Genomic DNA, 14,493 nt, shown 5'->3' with positions numbered 1-14,493 from the left:
CCTCCTCTGTAAACCGGAAGCGCTGCAACAACGTTTTCTTTAACGTTGCGTAATCCATGGCATGGTCAGGTGCCATTCTGCCAACAACACTTAGCGCTTCACCTGTCAAACAAAGGCTCAGTGAAAGGGCCCTCTTGTCTTGCGGCCAATCCTGGCTCCTGGCGACGCGTTCAAAGCGCTGGATGTACGCGTCCAGCTCGTCGCGAACTTCGTTGAAGGGCGGTATGAGTTTGTGCGGACTTTCGTAGCTTTGAGGAGAACCCATGTGCGGACCCTCTACTGATTGACCTGTAGTCACGCTACCCGTTGTCGCATCTAACTCTCGGAGCTTCAACCTTAGTTCGAGAACCTCCTTTTCTGCTTGTAGCCTCGCCAGTGCCTCGGCATCAGCTTCTTTTGCCGCATTGCGTTCGGCTAAACGTACTTCCCGCGCTTCTCGTTCACGTACGCGCTCCTCATCGATCCACTGCTTTAGCCCTGGACCGCTCAACCCCAGTTCCTTTCCAATTGCTGTGAGCTTGTCCGTCTCCATCGTCAACCGTCAGACCCGCATAAGCGACGCGCTGCTCTTTTATAGGATAAGAGCGGTCCTGTCGCGCGGACGCCAGATGTGATGTTTGTTGGTGAGGTTCGTCGCGCCGCAGAGCGTGTGACGCGTTGCGGATGGAGGAGACGGTATCTGACGTTAACAAACCACACTACAATTGTATTTGACAGCATACACACACGAAATACATAAAGCGGCAGCGTACACTACTAGTCAATTGTCTCACGTGGCGGTGCTTGGGGACCAGGAGGCTGTGGGCTGGTTGAGTCCCTGTGATGACGTAATCGTCGTCGGGTAGATGTCCGGTGTGGAAGCGACGTAGCAGCAGCAGGGGTTAAGGGCCGAGTGACCGAACCGTCGCTCGGTAGCCGGTAGCCAGACAGGGCTCGTCCGCGCCAGGCCAGGACCTTGCGACGCTCGTCTCGACGGCGGTGGACAATCTGGAACCTCGCGCGTAGGTGCGGGTTCTCCGAGAGCAGCAGGCCGCGTCCCAGGTCTTGCCAGGCGAGGACCGTGAGGCGCTCGCTGTCTCGAAGACAGGCGCCCTGTGTATGCGAACCTCGCGCGTAGATGCGGGTTCTCCAACAACCTGCCGCCCGTTCTGCCGGCGTTCCAAAAAAAAAACTGTCTCGCCTGCGCGCGCCCTTCTTAATCTTCTCTGCAGCCCGAGCTCCTTCGTTTTTCTCGCCTTCCAGCGATCGGCCACTCCGTCGTCTGCTCTCGCTTTCCCTGCTTCGTCACAATACATACACATCGCACATGCATACACATCGTATACACACTTCTAGCTTTCCTCCGAAACAGTAATGATAATTTCCTCAATAGTTTTATTAATATGAGTAGGAACGTTAAAAAAAATAAGAAACTTGAGTATGTACGTGTGAACATAACAAAATAAAAGAGACCCTCCATATATGAAATACACACGGAAACATTTATTTTCCCAGAGCAATCGTAAGTGTAAACACAGCTAGCGCACTCCCTGCACGCGAATACCGCGTCAGCCGGGGCGGCGTGCCGCCACCGTCTCGGACACTCGACGCACCCAAGCCGTTTACCCCGGTATCATGGGTAAATCCGAACACTCCTTCTATCATTGAATTTATTGTCGAACTCACCCCGCAGGGGGTGAGTGGGCCGATCCCGGAGGTAGTGCAATACCGGGCCAACCCGTGGCGGAGGTGAAGCAAGCTTCAAGCACTCCGCCGCATCACAAAAATAAGTTTAATATCTTGGATCCAAATAGGATCCGTATCAGATATTAAGCTGATAAGAACAGATACTACACAAGGAGAAGTTTATTCAACTCTCAACGCATGAAACAAAAAAAACAGTACAGTATGCACCGCCGGGTAATCGGCTGATAACTACATCAAATACATGAGTTACTTATAGCACAGAGAAAAAAAAAAACAGAGTAACATTGAACAACGGATGTGTGTATATACAAAGGTGAGTAAACAAGGCGTACAGAGAAACGAAAAAAACACGCGGGCTATATACATATATACAATGCCGGAAAACAAGATGAGCAATGGATATCAGTTTCCCCACGAATGAATATAGACGCTGGGGGGGGGGGGGTACACAGCAAGGTCTGAGTTACACCTCAAAAGATTGACACATGGGATGCATGTAGAACGCACAACTTAAACATAAGGTGTTGGAGCCGGAGGGGGGGGGGGTTAGAAGGGAGTGATTGGGGCGGCTAGCTTGCCGTCCCTGAGGAAGAAAAATTTCGTATGCCAGCGACGGAGGAACTTTTCCTCGCCGCTGGCTTCGAGTTCGGCCGATAAATAGGCCCACAGCAGCCTTCGGATCCTCGAGACTGCCGGAAACGCGGCTCGTACTGGTTTCCTGCGCGCTTCCGCAAGCGATCGCCTCTGCCATAAAACCAACACTGTGAAAATCACCACGAGTTGGGCGAAGGCGCCTTTGTTACGTTTGTGGTTGGGAGGGGTGCGGATGCCGAAGGAGTGGGCCACCATGCGCCACACGGGTTTCACCGCGACGCATTCAAACAACGCGTGCTCCTGCGTTTCCACGACGCGACAGTTGGGGCAGCTAGCATTCGGGACTATGCCTAATTTGTTAAGGCGCTGTCTTGTAGGTAGGACGTGCCAGGCCTTTTTAAGGAGCAAATCGTGCGCCTCGCGGGGGATGCCGCAACGGAGGGAGCCAAGTTCACTCTGCGCGCGCTTGGCCCGTTTTCGGTCGGCATCGCTTAGCTGGTTCATCGTGATGGCCTCGACGATGCGTGCTGGCGGGTCTTCGTCTACGTCACAGCCGGGTAGTTCATTCCCCAACATGCGCATTGTTGCCGCTGCCGTTTTATAGTAGGGCGCGGGTGCTTCAGCAAAAGGACCGGAGTGTCGGCCAGCGTCCAGCCAGTCGTGCCTGGCACCGCTCCAGTAGAGGAGGAGGTTGTGGCCAACGTAATCGCTCGCGCGCGCGAGCGCTCGGGCGGTTTTAAGGGCTAGAATTCTGCCTGCGCTCTGTACATGTGGAAGGCCGAGACCCCCTTCGGATACTGCCAGGTGTAAGAGGTGTCTTTTTAAAGGTGGCGGTTTCCCTTCCCACAAGTACGCCGTGATGAGCTTGGACAGCTGGTTTATCGTCCTTGCGGGCATCACTGCTACTCGACTTGCGTACAAAGCAAGTGCGCAAATACTCGTTTTAACCGCCAGCGCTTTCTCGCGCAACGAGAGGTCTCGCAGGCCTGCACGCTCTGCCATTTGAGCGGCCCTTTCAAGGACGCGGGACCACGTTGACGGTGCGACTCCCTCGCTCGAAAAATATATCCCGAGTACCTTTACTGTGTTGACCGCTTGAAAGGTGCCGATGGCATGCGCAGGGAAATTGCCGAAGCGAAGGGCCCTGCACTTTTCCTCGTTCAGCTGCGCTCCGGACGCTGCCGCGTAGAATGCGAAGAGCTGACGAAAACGGTCGAGGCTACTGGCGTCCCTCACGAAAAGGGAGATGTCATCGGCATAACCAAGGATCTTTAGTTCCGCAGTTCCTGTGAGCGGGAGGCCCCGAATACGCGTGTCACCGGCTACGGACGTGAGCAGGGGCTCTATGGAAAGCACAAACAGGGTCGGGCCAAGTGGGCATCCCTGTCTGATCCCACGCGTGTACTGGAAGGTGTCCGTAGTGGAGCCGTTCACAACCACATGGCACCTGAGGTCCGAGTACAGGAGCTTGATGATGTTAACAAACCCTGCCGGGAGGCCAAACTCTCGGAGCGTTTCGAACAGGTAGGCGTGCCTGACCCGGTCGAAGGCCTTGGCCTGGTCGAGGGAAAGAAAAGCTCCTGATACTCTTTTCTCGGTGGCGTACTGAAAGGCGTCTCTAGTCATGTTCAGGTTGGCAAACAGTGATCTGCCCGGAACTGCGCAGGTTTGGTGCGGCGCGATGATGTCCGGCAGAAAGGTCTTTAAACGGCTGTTTAGAATAGAGGCGACAATCTTGTAATCCGCATTCAGTAGCGTGATAGGGCGCCATGACGTGGGGTCGTTCGGTGGTGAGCCTTCCTTAAGTATCAGGACCACGCGCCCCATGGCAAACGAGGCGGGTTTCGCGTGGCCTTCGAGAATGCTGTTGATTACGCCAAGTAGCGGCTCGCTCAGGATACTAAAAAAGGTCGCATAAAACCCTGCAGTGAGGCCATCCGCGCCGGGAGCTGAGTTCGGTGGCATAGACTGGATGGCGGCCCACAATTCCTGCATCGTCGCTGCGCCGCATAAGGTCGGGCATTCACCTTCATCGAGGTGTTTCAAGAATTGGTACAGTTCTGACCGGTGCGGTAGCTCCGATGAGGTCGTTATGGGCTCCGGTTCGCGGAAAGCGGTCTCGAAGTGGCGTCGAAAGGTCGCCTCGATCTCTGCTGGGTCTTCCGTGAGTGTGCCGTCTGGGCGCCTTACTTGTAGGATCCGTACTGAGCCGTTGCCGCTTACTTCGCGCAGGTCCTCTTCCCGGTGCCCCTCTGAGGTGGTTCGGAACGCGCACTTCTCGCCGGTGATGGCTCGTTGCAGTCGTGCATGCTGTACCTTAAGCGCGGCAAGATAGTCGCGAGTGCAGGAAGTGAGACACTCGGCGTTCTGGACGATGCGCATCCTGCGCAGCAGCTCGTTCATCTGAGCCGTAATGCGTTTTTTTCTCGCTCTGCCCTCTTGTTGTAAATGCGCCTTCCAGGTCGCCTTGAGGTCGTCCCAGACGGCCGGGGTCACTCGGGGGGTCGCTCTGATTGTGGCTTCAATGCGTTGCTGCATCAGGGGGGTGGAAACCGGGTCATTTAATAAAGCCGGGTCTAGGCGCCACGACGCGTTTGCTGGACTGGGGCCGGGCTTCCCGCGCACGGTTGTCACCAACGGGACGTGATCCGAAATGCCCGCCAAGGCAGGAGGCAACGGGAGCACCTCACACGCCTCAAGGGAAGGTAACAAAAGGTCAGGTAAGTAGGCGCGGTCGAGCCTACTGGCGGTGGTCCTCGACATGCGAGTGGGACCGAATGCGTTATCATGCTGGAGAACCCATGCATCCGAGAGTCGCAGTCGGCGAAGGAGTCTGACAAGGTCTTTCGCGTGGTAGGCTGAGCCTCCGCGACCTGGGCCCCTGATGTCCCTTGTAGTGTCGACGACACAGTTGAAGTCGCCGAGGACTACATGCGGGAGGGGCGCTTGCAAGGACTCGCCGAGCTCTCTAAAAAAGGTGTTCGTTTCCGTTCTCGTTGTTGGCGCGTACACATTAACGAGCCGTACTTTGCGACCGTCGATGAAGATGTCCAGGATTAGCGTACGGCCGTCGGCGCCAAACACGCAATGAGCCTTTTGCCTGAACCTTCCAGAGACGAAGACGACTCCGACCCCGCATGACTTGGCCCGCGTCAAGGAAAAGAAGGCATCGACCTGGCAAAGGTTCCGAAAAAGGGTGACATCGAGGAGGGAACGGAAATTCGCCTCTTGGACGAACAGCAGGTCAATGTCATGGAGCTTGGCCAAAGAGATGACGGCGGTTTGCTTCGTCTTATCGCGGAACCCGCGTACGTTCCAGGTGGCGAAACGCAGCCGGTCAGCCATAAAGCGGAGCTAGGAGGGGAGAGGGGGCGAGTTTACGAAAGGGTGAGTGCATGGCGCGCCAGGGGAAAGGGACACAGAGGGAGAAGGAAGGGAGCGCAGTGGGGGAAGGGCGCTGCCATCTGGGGTGGGGTCGGCGTACTAGGCGCTGGAATCGCCGGCTTGAGGGGGCGGGTCCCCTTCGCTTTCCGCGCGCTCGCCCAACTTCTGTGATTTCGCTTTCGGAGGGGCGTCGCTGTCGCTGCTCCTCGCGCCGAGCCCGGCCCGTCGCTGCTTCGTCTCTCCGCTCGTCGCTCGTTCTCTCGGATCGCTCTTAACACCCTCTCCTGTGCGTCGGCGCGAGCGCGAGCGCGAGCGTGTCCTCTGATCGCGGCCAGTCGCGGTCTGAGCTGTAATCGGGTCCCGGTTTCGGCAGAGACTGGGCAACGCATGGTCAGAGGAGGGCGCAGGGAGGGGTATCAGGCTTGGTTGAGCGCGAACTTCAGGGAGCACGTAGTACCCGCGACTCACGATGGGCAAGTCCTCTCGGGCGGGGTCTTGGCTCCTTTCTTCCAAGTCCAGGGGAGTGACTGGAGCCAGCACGTTAGTGGGTGGGTTTGCGACAAGGAGGCTCGCTGCTTCTTGCTCAGAGGCACCAGTAAGGGCTTTAGGCGCGACAGAGGAACCCTGGCGGCCGGGCCCGCCTAGCGGGCGTGCGGGCTGCGTGGTGGGTGACGATTGTGCAGAGACCGTCTCGAGGTCACTGGTGTCTGTTTCAGACGACGTGGTGGCGACGTCGTCAACGCTTCCCGGCTTCTCCCCTTCGTTGGCAGACGAAGTGTCCGCACTGCTGCCTGTGGGCGGGCCAGTATTGCAGTTGCGGTCCTCGGGTGGGAGCCCCTTCCCAATGGTGCGAGGTGCAGTCCTTGGCGATAGCACCTGTAGGCGTGGGGCACTGGCGGCCTTCGATACGGCAGGGCCGCTTACATGTACAAGTGAGGGGGTGGTATCAGTCAGTGTGGGGAAACCGCGGGCGGCAGACGCGTAAGAGCGCCTCCGAAAACACTCGCGCGTCCCGTGGTGGCCGCCACAGCGTTTACATTCGGCCTCGCAGCCCTCCGTATCGTGGCCAAAAATGCCACACCGTCTGCAGTACGCGGCAGAACATGCGGTCGCCATGTGTCCGACCTCGCCGCAGCGGGCGCACACGCGACGCATCCCACGGTATTCACACATGACTTTGTGCCCCGCTATTGTCATGAAATTAGGAACAGGCCGGGACATTTCTATTTTGACTAGCCTCACACCATTTAGCTTAGTCTGGCGAGTCGCCAAGGTGGCGAAGGAAATGCTCTTAATTTTGCCGAAAGGGGCAAGAGCATTACTAAGGGCCTCATCAGACAAGAAAGCCGGGTAGCGGTAGACGTTCACGTACGTTACCGGCGGCCCGACTGCCTCTACCGGCACCTTCACCCCATTCACCGTGAAACCCTCCGCCACCATTAGGCTCGTCGCCTGACTAGCATTGCGAGTACACACAAGGAACTTTGCGCCCCCCATGTGCTGAAGCACGAATACACTATCATCACCAGCGGTTAATTCTACTGCATCAATCAGATCGTCAACAGAGACATCGCCCTCGGGCGCGGAAAACATGAAACAATTCTCCCTCACCGGGAGCTCAACTGGCATGGCCATACTGGTGGGCGGATCCCGCAAGCCGCCGGGGGGGGGCGAGGCTCTGGGACGACTCGTGACGTGCAGTCAAGCTGCACACTGGTAGGCAGCGGCTCAGCTGAGGCGGGGGCCGCTTGGGGTCTGGTGATGGCAGGGGTCGCCGCTAGGAGCTCCGGGGCAGCAGGGGCGGACCGGGGGCCTGGCTCGACCTGGCATGTAGAGGGTCTCCGGGCGGGAAGGCCCGAAACCTAAGGGTGGCAGCCGCGTGCACGAGGCTGCGGCGGCGAAGGGCTTGCACTGGTTCTGGGGCTCGAACTCCGAGAGGGCCCGGGGGCCGACGCCGACGTGACGTGACCCCGGGACTCGCGCGAGGGCTCGTAGAAAACAGCTAACTCGACACTTTGATCTTAGCCAAAAGGCCGAGAAGCGATGCAATTCATTAGCACGTAATTAAAATCCATTCTTTCACACCTCGTACTTAGTTCTGGCCAAAAGCCGGGCAAACAGTAGCAAAGCAATTCCGACGTCCACCCATGCACAACCAGCATTGTGCACCGACAGCGGCAGCGCTGGCTTCACGGCATTGCTTTTATCCCCAGTCCGCTTGAAGTTTCTAGTTTCGCTTACAAACATGTTAAAACTGAAACCTTCTTTTTCCCAGAGGTCGAAGCCACGCGTGCTTGCTTGCATGCGTACTCTCTATGCGCCCATGACGTCACACCAAATGCTTGCTGGCGAACATTATCAGGCATGTCGCGAGGGATGCTACAGCATTTGTTTTAAAAACTGATGCATAGTGTACATGTCCAACTCGAGCACCAAAGTCTGGAAGGAAGGAAAAAAAAAAAAATGACTGTGCAAAATGTGAATACGTCACCCATCCAACATGGCTTCTACGCCGGCTGCCCAAGCAACGCCTCTGCAACGACGCCCACAATCATCGGCAAAAAGGTGGTGCCTTTGGCTGCTTCAGCACGCTCAACATATGCCTTGCAAGTTCCGACGTGGCGGAACACCGCACCGAGGTCGACGAAGGTCCTGCCGTGAAAGGCAGACCCGGGAATGCGTGCGAAACGTCTACCGCGTGGGTTGTGAAGCCGGTGAATGAAGGATCATGTGGCAGAGGGTGACGGAACGTGAGTGTGCGACTTGACGCTGCGATGTCGTTCAAGCGTTCAACGGGCCGGCAGGTTCTGTCTGTCGTGGTCGAAAACGTCCGAGTTTTGCTGATTCCGAGGGGTAGGAGTGCTATGGTGGCGTGTACGAGGCGCTGGTGCGGCGCTCCGTCGATCGTGCCGGACGGACATGAGGCGGCCGAAGGCGGTCGTGAAGTGGTCGCGGAAATCAGTGGAGAAGTACTCGCCTGCGCTTTTCGTCGAAGACGCGCGACAGACGGTCTTCGGGAGACACGGGTGGTTGCACAAATGCGACCGTGCGTCAACGTGCAGCCATATTCGTGGATTATTTCGCCCCATTACGATAGCTTCGTCACTGCGCTCGCTGGTGTTGCTTGTTTTTGTTGACCTTCACTTGTGGCTCACACCCACTGTGGGGGATTGGCTGGTTTGTTGTTCTGCTTCTTCGACTTCTACATACTCGGCTTAGTGAAGCTGTGAGGAGTGACGAGTGGGTACGGAGGCAAAGCGCGCCCGGGGCGTGATCTCACGCGTCCTGGGGTCCACGTCGCTTCAGGTACGTGCGTGGTGCGTCCGAACGTCTAGTGCGCAATTTTCTTGGAACTTCCAGCAACTGGCAATTCCATTGAGGTGAGCGTGCGAGGATGTTCGTTGTAATTAACGAGAGCCAACGGTGGATGAGCTGGTATGAGATGGTGTTCAGAAATGAAGTGTTTGATCAACAAGGCGATGCCCGCCGTGGTGGTCTGATGGCCGTAAGGTACTCGGCTGCTGACCCGCAGGTGGTGGGATCGAATCCCGGCCGCGGCGGCTGCATTTCCCTGTGCTCAGATTAGGGTGCACGTGAAAGAACCCCAGGTGGTCGAAATTTTCCCATAATCATATGGTGGTTTTGGGACGTCAAACCCCAAAGGTCAGTGGACATAGGAAAAGCACATCGGGGCTTTGCCGCTCCACCGTACAGCAGGTGTGTGCGGAGTGGGTCCTGTGGCGTTCTTTGCGATTTTAATTTGTGATGGGGAATAGTGTAGATGCGTAGACGTGGCGAGAGCACGCGTCTTCAGGTTCAGACGCCGCGTGAAGATGTGAAATAAAAATGCCTTCGCTTGCCACTGCAACTGTAAACAGAAACACCAACCAAACCCCATTTTCTAGAGGCTTTTTTTATTTTTCGTTGCGAAACGGGTGAATTCGAAAAGCGGAAATAGCTTGGCACATACATACACACTTCTACACACATACATACATACACATCGCACATGCATACACATCGTATACACACTTCTAGCTTTCCTCCGAAACAGTAATGATAATTTCCTCAATAGTTTTATTAATATGAGTAGGAACGTTAAAAAAAATAAGAAACTTGAGTATGTACGTGTGAACATAACAAAATAAAAGAGACCCTCCGTATATGAAATACACACGGAAACATTTATTTTCCCAGAGCAATCGTAAGTGTAAACACAGCTAGCGCACTCCCTGCACGCGAATACCGCGTCAGCCGGGGCGGCGTGCCGCCACCGTCTCGGACACTCGACGCACCCAAGCCGTTTACCCCGGTATCATGGGTAAATCCGAACACTCCTTCTATCATTGAATTTATTGTCGAACTCACCCCGCAGGGGGTGAGTGGGCCGATCCCGGAGGTAGTGCAATACCGGGCCAACCCGTGGCGGAGGTGAAGCAAGCTTCAAGCACTCCGCCGCATCACAAAAATAAGTTTAATATCTTGGATCCAAATAGGATCCGTATCAGATATTAAGCTGATAAGAACAGAATTTTTTATTATGCTTAGTACACAAACATCATACATGGTTATATAACAGAACAAGAAACGGTAATAAAAGGTGTATATAATAAAATCAGGTAACAAAAAGGCTAAAAAAGAGTTAGTGGTGTTAGTATGAATAAAAGCGTATAACAATAAAAAACGCGGTATCGCTTCTCGAATAAAAAACTATTTACAAAACGCCTATATGGCCACGATAAATGTCCGTAGAGGCGGCGATCGTGTCTGAAACGCAAAGTCTTTTCATGGTCCGCAGGTAGCTCCTGGAGCAGAACCTGCGGCAGACACGATCGTTGGCCGGATCCCACGAGCCGAGGCAGCCTACGACGATGGCGTCGACGGAGACGCGCTGGAACCGCTGGAGGAGATGACGCTGTAGAGGGGCGTACTTCTCCTCCTTGACCCTCCGAGCCTCCTGGAACGCCTGCATCCTGGAACGCCTGCATACACTTTGATCTTAGCCAAAAGGCCGAGAAGCGATGCAATTCATTAGCACGTAATTAAAATCCATTCTTTCACACCTCGTACTTAGTTCTGGCCAAAAGCCGGGCAAACAGTAGCAAAGCAATTCCGACGTCCACCCATGCACAACCAGCATTGTGCACCGACAGCGGCAGCGCTGGCTTCACGGCATTGCTTTTATCCCCAGTCCGCTTGAAGTTTCTAGTTTCGCTTACAAACATGTTAAAACTGAAACCTTCTTTTTCCCAGAGGTCGAAGCCACGCGTGCTTGCTTGCATGCGTACTCTCTATGCGCCCATGACGTCACACCAAATGCTTGCTGGCGAACATTATCAGGCATGTCGCGAGGGATGCTACAGCATTTGTTTTAAAAACTGATGCATAGTGTACATGTCCAACTCGAGCACCAAAGTCTGGAAGGAAGGAAAAAAAAAAATGACTGTGCAAAATGTGAATACGTCACCCATCCAACATGGCTTCTACGCCGGCTGCCCAAGCAACGCCTCTGCAACGACGCCCACAATCATCGGCAAAAAGGTGGTGCCTTTGGCTGCTTCAGCACGCTCAACATATGCCTTGCAAGTTCCGACGTGGCGGAACACCGCACCGAGGTCGACGAAGGTCCTGCCGTGAAAGGCAGACCCGGGAATGCGTGCGAAACGTCTACCGCGTGGGTTGTGAAGCCGGTGAATGAAGGATCATGTGGCAGAGGGTGACGGAACGTGAGTGTGCGACTTGACGCTGCGATGTCGTTCAAGCGTTCAACGGGCCGGCAGGTTCTGTCTGTCGTGGTCGAAAACGTCCGAGTTTTGCTGATTCCGAGGGGTAGGAGTGCTATGGTGGCGTGTACGAGGCGCTGGTGCGGCGCTCCGTCGATCGTGCCGGACGGACATGAGGCGGCCGAAGGCGGTCGTGAAGTGGTCGCGGAAATCAGTGGAGAAGTACTCGCCTGCGCTTTTCGTCGAAGACGCGCGACAGACGGTCTTCGGGAGACACGGGTGGTTGCACAAATGCGACCGTGCGTCAACGTGCAGCCATATTCGTGGATTATTTCGCCCCATTACGATAGCTTCGTCACTGCGCTCGCTGGTGTTGCTTGTTTTTGTTGACCTTCACTTGTGGCTCACACCCACTGTGGGGGATTGGCTGGTTTGTTGTTCTGCTTCTTCGACTTCTACATACTCGGCTTAGTGAAGCTGTGAGGAGTGACGAGTGGGTACGGAGGCAAAGCGCGCCCGGGGCGTGATCTCACGCGTCCTGGGGTCCACGTCGCTTCAGGTACGTGCGTGGTGCGTCCGAACGTCTAGTGCGCAATTTTCTTGGAACTTCCAGCAACTGGCAATTCCATTGAGGTGAGCGTGCGAGGATGTTCGTTGTAATTAACGAGAGCCAACGGTGGATGAGCTGGTATGAGATGGTGTTCAGAAATGAAGTGTTTGATCAACAAGGCGATGCCCGCCGTGGTGGTCTGATGGCCGTAAGGTACTCGGCTGCTGACCCGCAGGTGGTGGGATCGAATCCCGGCCGCGGCGGCTGCATTTCCCTGTGCTCAGATTAGGGTGCACGTGAAAGAACCCCAGGTGGTCGAAATTTTCCCATAATCATATGGTGGTTTTGGGACGTCAAACCCCAAAGGTCAGTGGACATAGGAAAAGCACATCGGGGCTTTGCCGCTCCACCGTACAGCAGGTGTGTGCGGAGTGGGTCCTGTGGCGTTCTTTGCGATTTTAATTTGTGATGGGGAATAGTGTAGATGCGTAGACGTGGCGAGAGCACGCGTCTTCAGGTTCAGACGCCGCGTGAAGATGTGAAATAAAAATGCCTTCGCTTGCCACTGCAACTGTAAACAGAAACACCAACCAAACCCCATTTTCTAGAGGCTTTTTTTATTTTTCGTTGCGAAACGGGTGAATTCGAAAAGCGGAAATAGCTTGGCACATACATACACACTTCTACACACATACATACATACACATCGCACATGCATACACATCGTATACACACTTCTAGCTTTCCTCCGAAACAGTAATGATAATTTCCTCAATAGTTTTATTAATATGAGTAGGAACGTTAAAAAAAATAAGAAACTTGAGTATGTACGTGTGAACATAACAAAATAAAAGAGACCCTCCATATATGAAATACACACGGAAACATTTATTTTCCCAGAGCAATCGTAAGTGTAAACACAGCTAGCGCACTCCCTGCACGCGAATACCGCGTCAGCCGGGGCGGCGTGCCGCCACCGTCTCGGACACTCGACGCACCCAAGCCGTTTACCCCGGTATCATGGGTAAATCCGAACACTCCTTCTATCATTGAATTTATTGTCGAACTCACCCCGCAGGGGGTGAGTGGGCCGATCCCGGAGGTAGTGCAATACCGGGCCAACCCGTGGCGGAGGTGAAGCAAGCTTCAAGCACTCCGCCGCATCACAAAAATAAGTTTAATATCTTGGATCCAAATAGGATCCGTATCAGATATTAAGCTGATAAGAACAGAGTGTAAATTTTATTATGTTACAGACAATGCATGGGATGTCTGGAATAAGCCGGACGACATCGTATTGTTCCTGGACATAGCACCGGGATAGCCAGTTGGAAGTGGACGCGGATGGTGGTACCAGGGACGCCAGGATGTAGGTCATCACAGGAACCGCCGGAACAGCAGCGGCTTAGTCAGGGCACCTGGCAGGTGGTGGGCGATGTGGCGACGTAGACGGTGGGTCTTGTCTTGGTCATCGGTCGTCTAGCTGCGTCCATGTCCCACGTGCGCGTGGTAGATGGCGCGGGACGCTGCCACCACCTCGCTCACGCAGAGTTTCTTCATGAGACGCAGGTAGCTGCGGGAGCACAGGCGCTGGAGGACGCGGTCGTTGGCCGGGTCCCAAGCGCCGAGAGCCCCGACGATGACGGCGGCCACCGTTACTCTCTGGTAGCGGCGACGCAGGTAGTCGGCGACGGGTTGGTAGCGTGCGACCTTGTCGTTTCGCGTGTTGGTAAAGGCCTCCGGTGTGTTCTCGAACGGGCAAGCCACGTCGATCACCAGGGCCTCCTCCCCGCGAACCAGGACAAGGTCAGGACGCAGTCCGGTGTCGCCGACCGGCCGGTTCTCGTACGCTACGGTGTAGTCGCGGGCAGCGGCCGTGCGAAGGCGCGAGACCACCGCGTTGTGCCGTGCCTGAGACATGGCGCTGTGCGTCATGCAGTGGCAAAGCACGTGCGGTAGCGTCTCCCTCGCGTAGCCGCAGACCCGGCAACGCTGGTCTCGGTCAGTAGGGCCCCACATGACGGCGCCATTCAGGGGTAGCAGGTTGAGGCGCGCCCGGTGGATAAACCGCCAGTCGGCGAAGTGTGTGAACGCTCCCGTGGAGATGAAATGGGAGCTCGCACGATCCGCCGAGACGCAGGCCATCACCTTTCCCTGGTTCGGTTGGTCATGGAGGGCGTTGTCCCTGACGTGGGCCAGCACATCTCGTAGCGTTCGCATTACCCGGTTCCGCTGTGTTGAAGGTAGCGTCGCGTCGCCGCAGGTGATGGTAACGTTGTCGGGCCGCAGGGACCACGAGACTTGTAGTCTTCGGGACGCCTTACGGGCCTCGGTCCACACGCTGCGCAGCTGGGTTGCCGGCCTTGAGTGGACGACCTGTCGGTCGCCAGAGAGGTACGCCTCCAACTCGAAACGGGTAGCCTCCCATCCGAGGCGGGTGGAGGCGATCTCGTAAGCGTCGGACAGGGCGAGATCCCGCAACGACTGATCTGAAGTCGTCAGGAGCTTGAAAGCGGAGTCGATACGACAGATGTCGTATAACTCCGCTGCCACCGG

General features: G+C 55.6%; 1 non-coding gene and 2 pseudogenes across 1 annotated transcript; all 3 read right to left on the bottom strand.

The window, feature by feature from the left end:
- Positions 1–1,674: 1,674 nt before the first annotated feature.
- Positions 1,675–1,847, bottom strand: LOC142766154 (U2 spliceosomal RNA; annotated as a pseudogene).
- An 8,194-nt stretch (positions 1,848–10,041) lies between these two features.
- On the bottom strand, positions 10,042–10,223 carry LOC142766440 (U2 spliceosomal RNA; annotated as a pseudogene).
- A 2,794-nt stretch (positions 10,224–13,017) lies between these two features.
- On the bottom strand, positions 13,018–13,207 carry LOC142766292 (U2 spliceosomal RNA). Its single transcript, XR_012884472.1, has one exon. It is a non-coding gene; the product is annotated as a U2 spliceosomal RNA (small nuclear RNA).
- Positions 13,208–14,493: the final 1,286 nt, after the last annotated feature.

This window comes from Rhipicephalus microplus, chromosome 6 (assembly GCF_043290135.1).
Source record: "Rhipicephalus microplus isolate Deutch F79 chromosome 6, USDA_Rmic, whole genome shotgun sequence".
Taxonomy (NCBI): Eukaryota; Metazoa; Arthropoda; class Arachnida; order Ixodida; family Ixodidae; genus Rhipicephalus; species Rhipicephalus microplus.
Note: the sequence above shows the minus strand (reverse complement) of the source record. Positions and strands in the feature narration are given on the sequence as shown.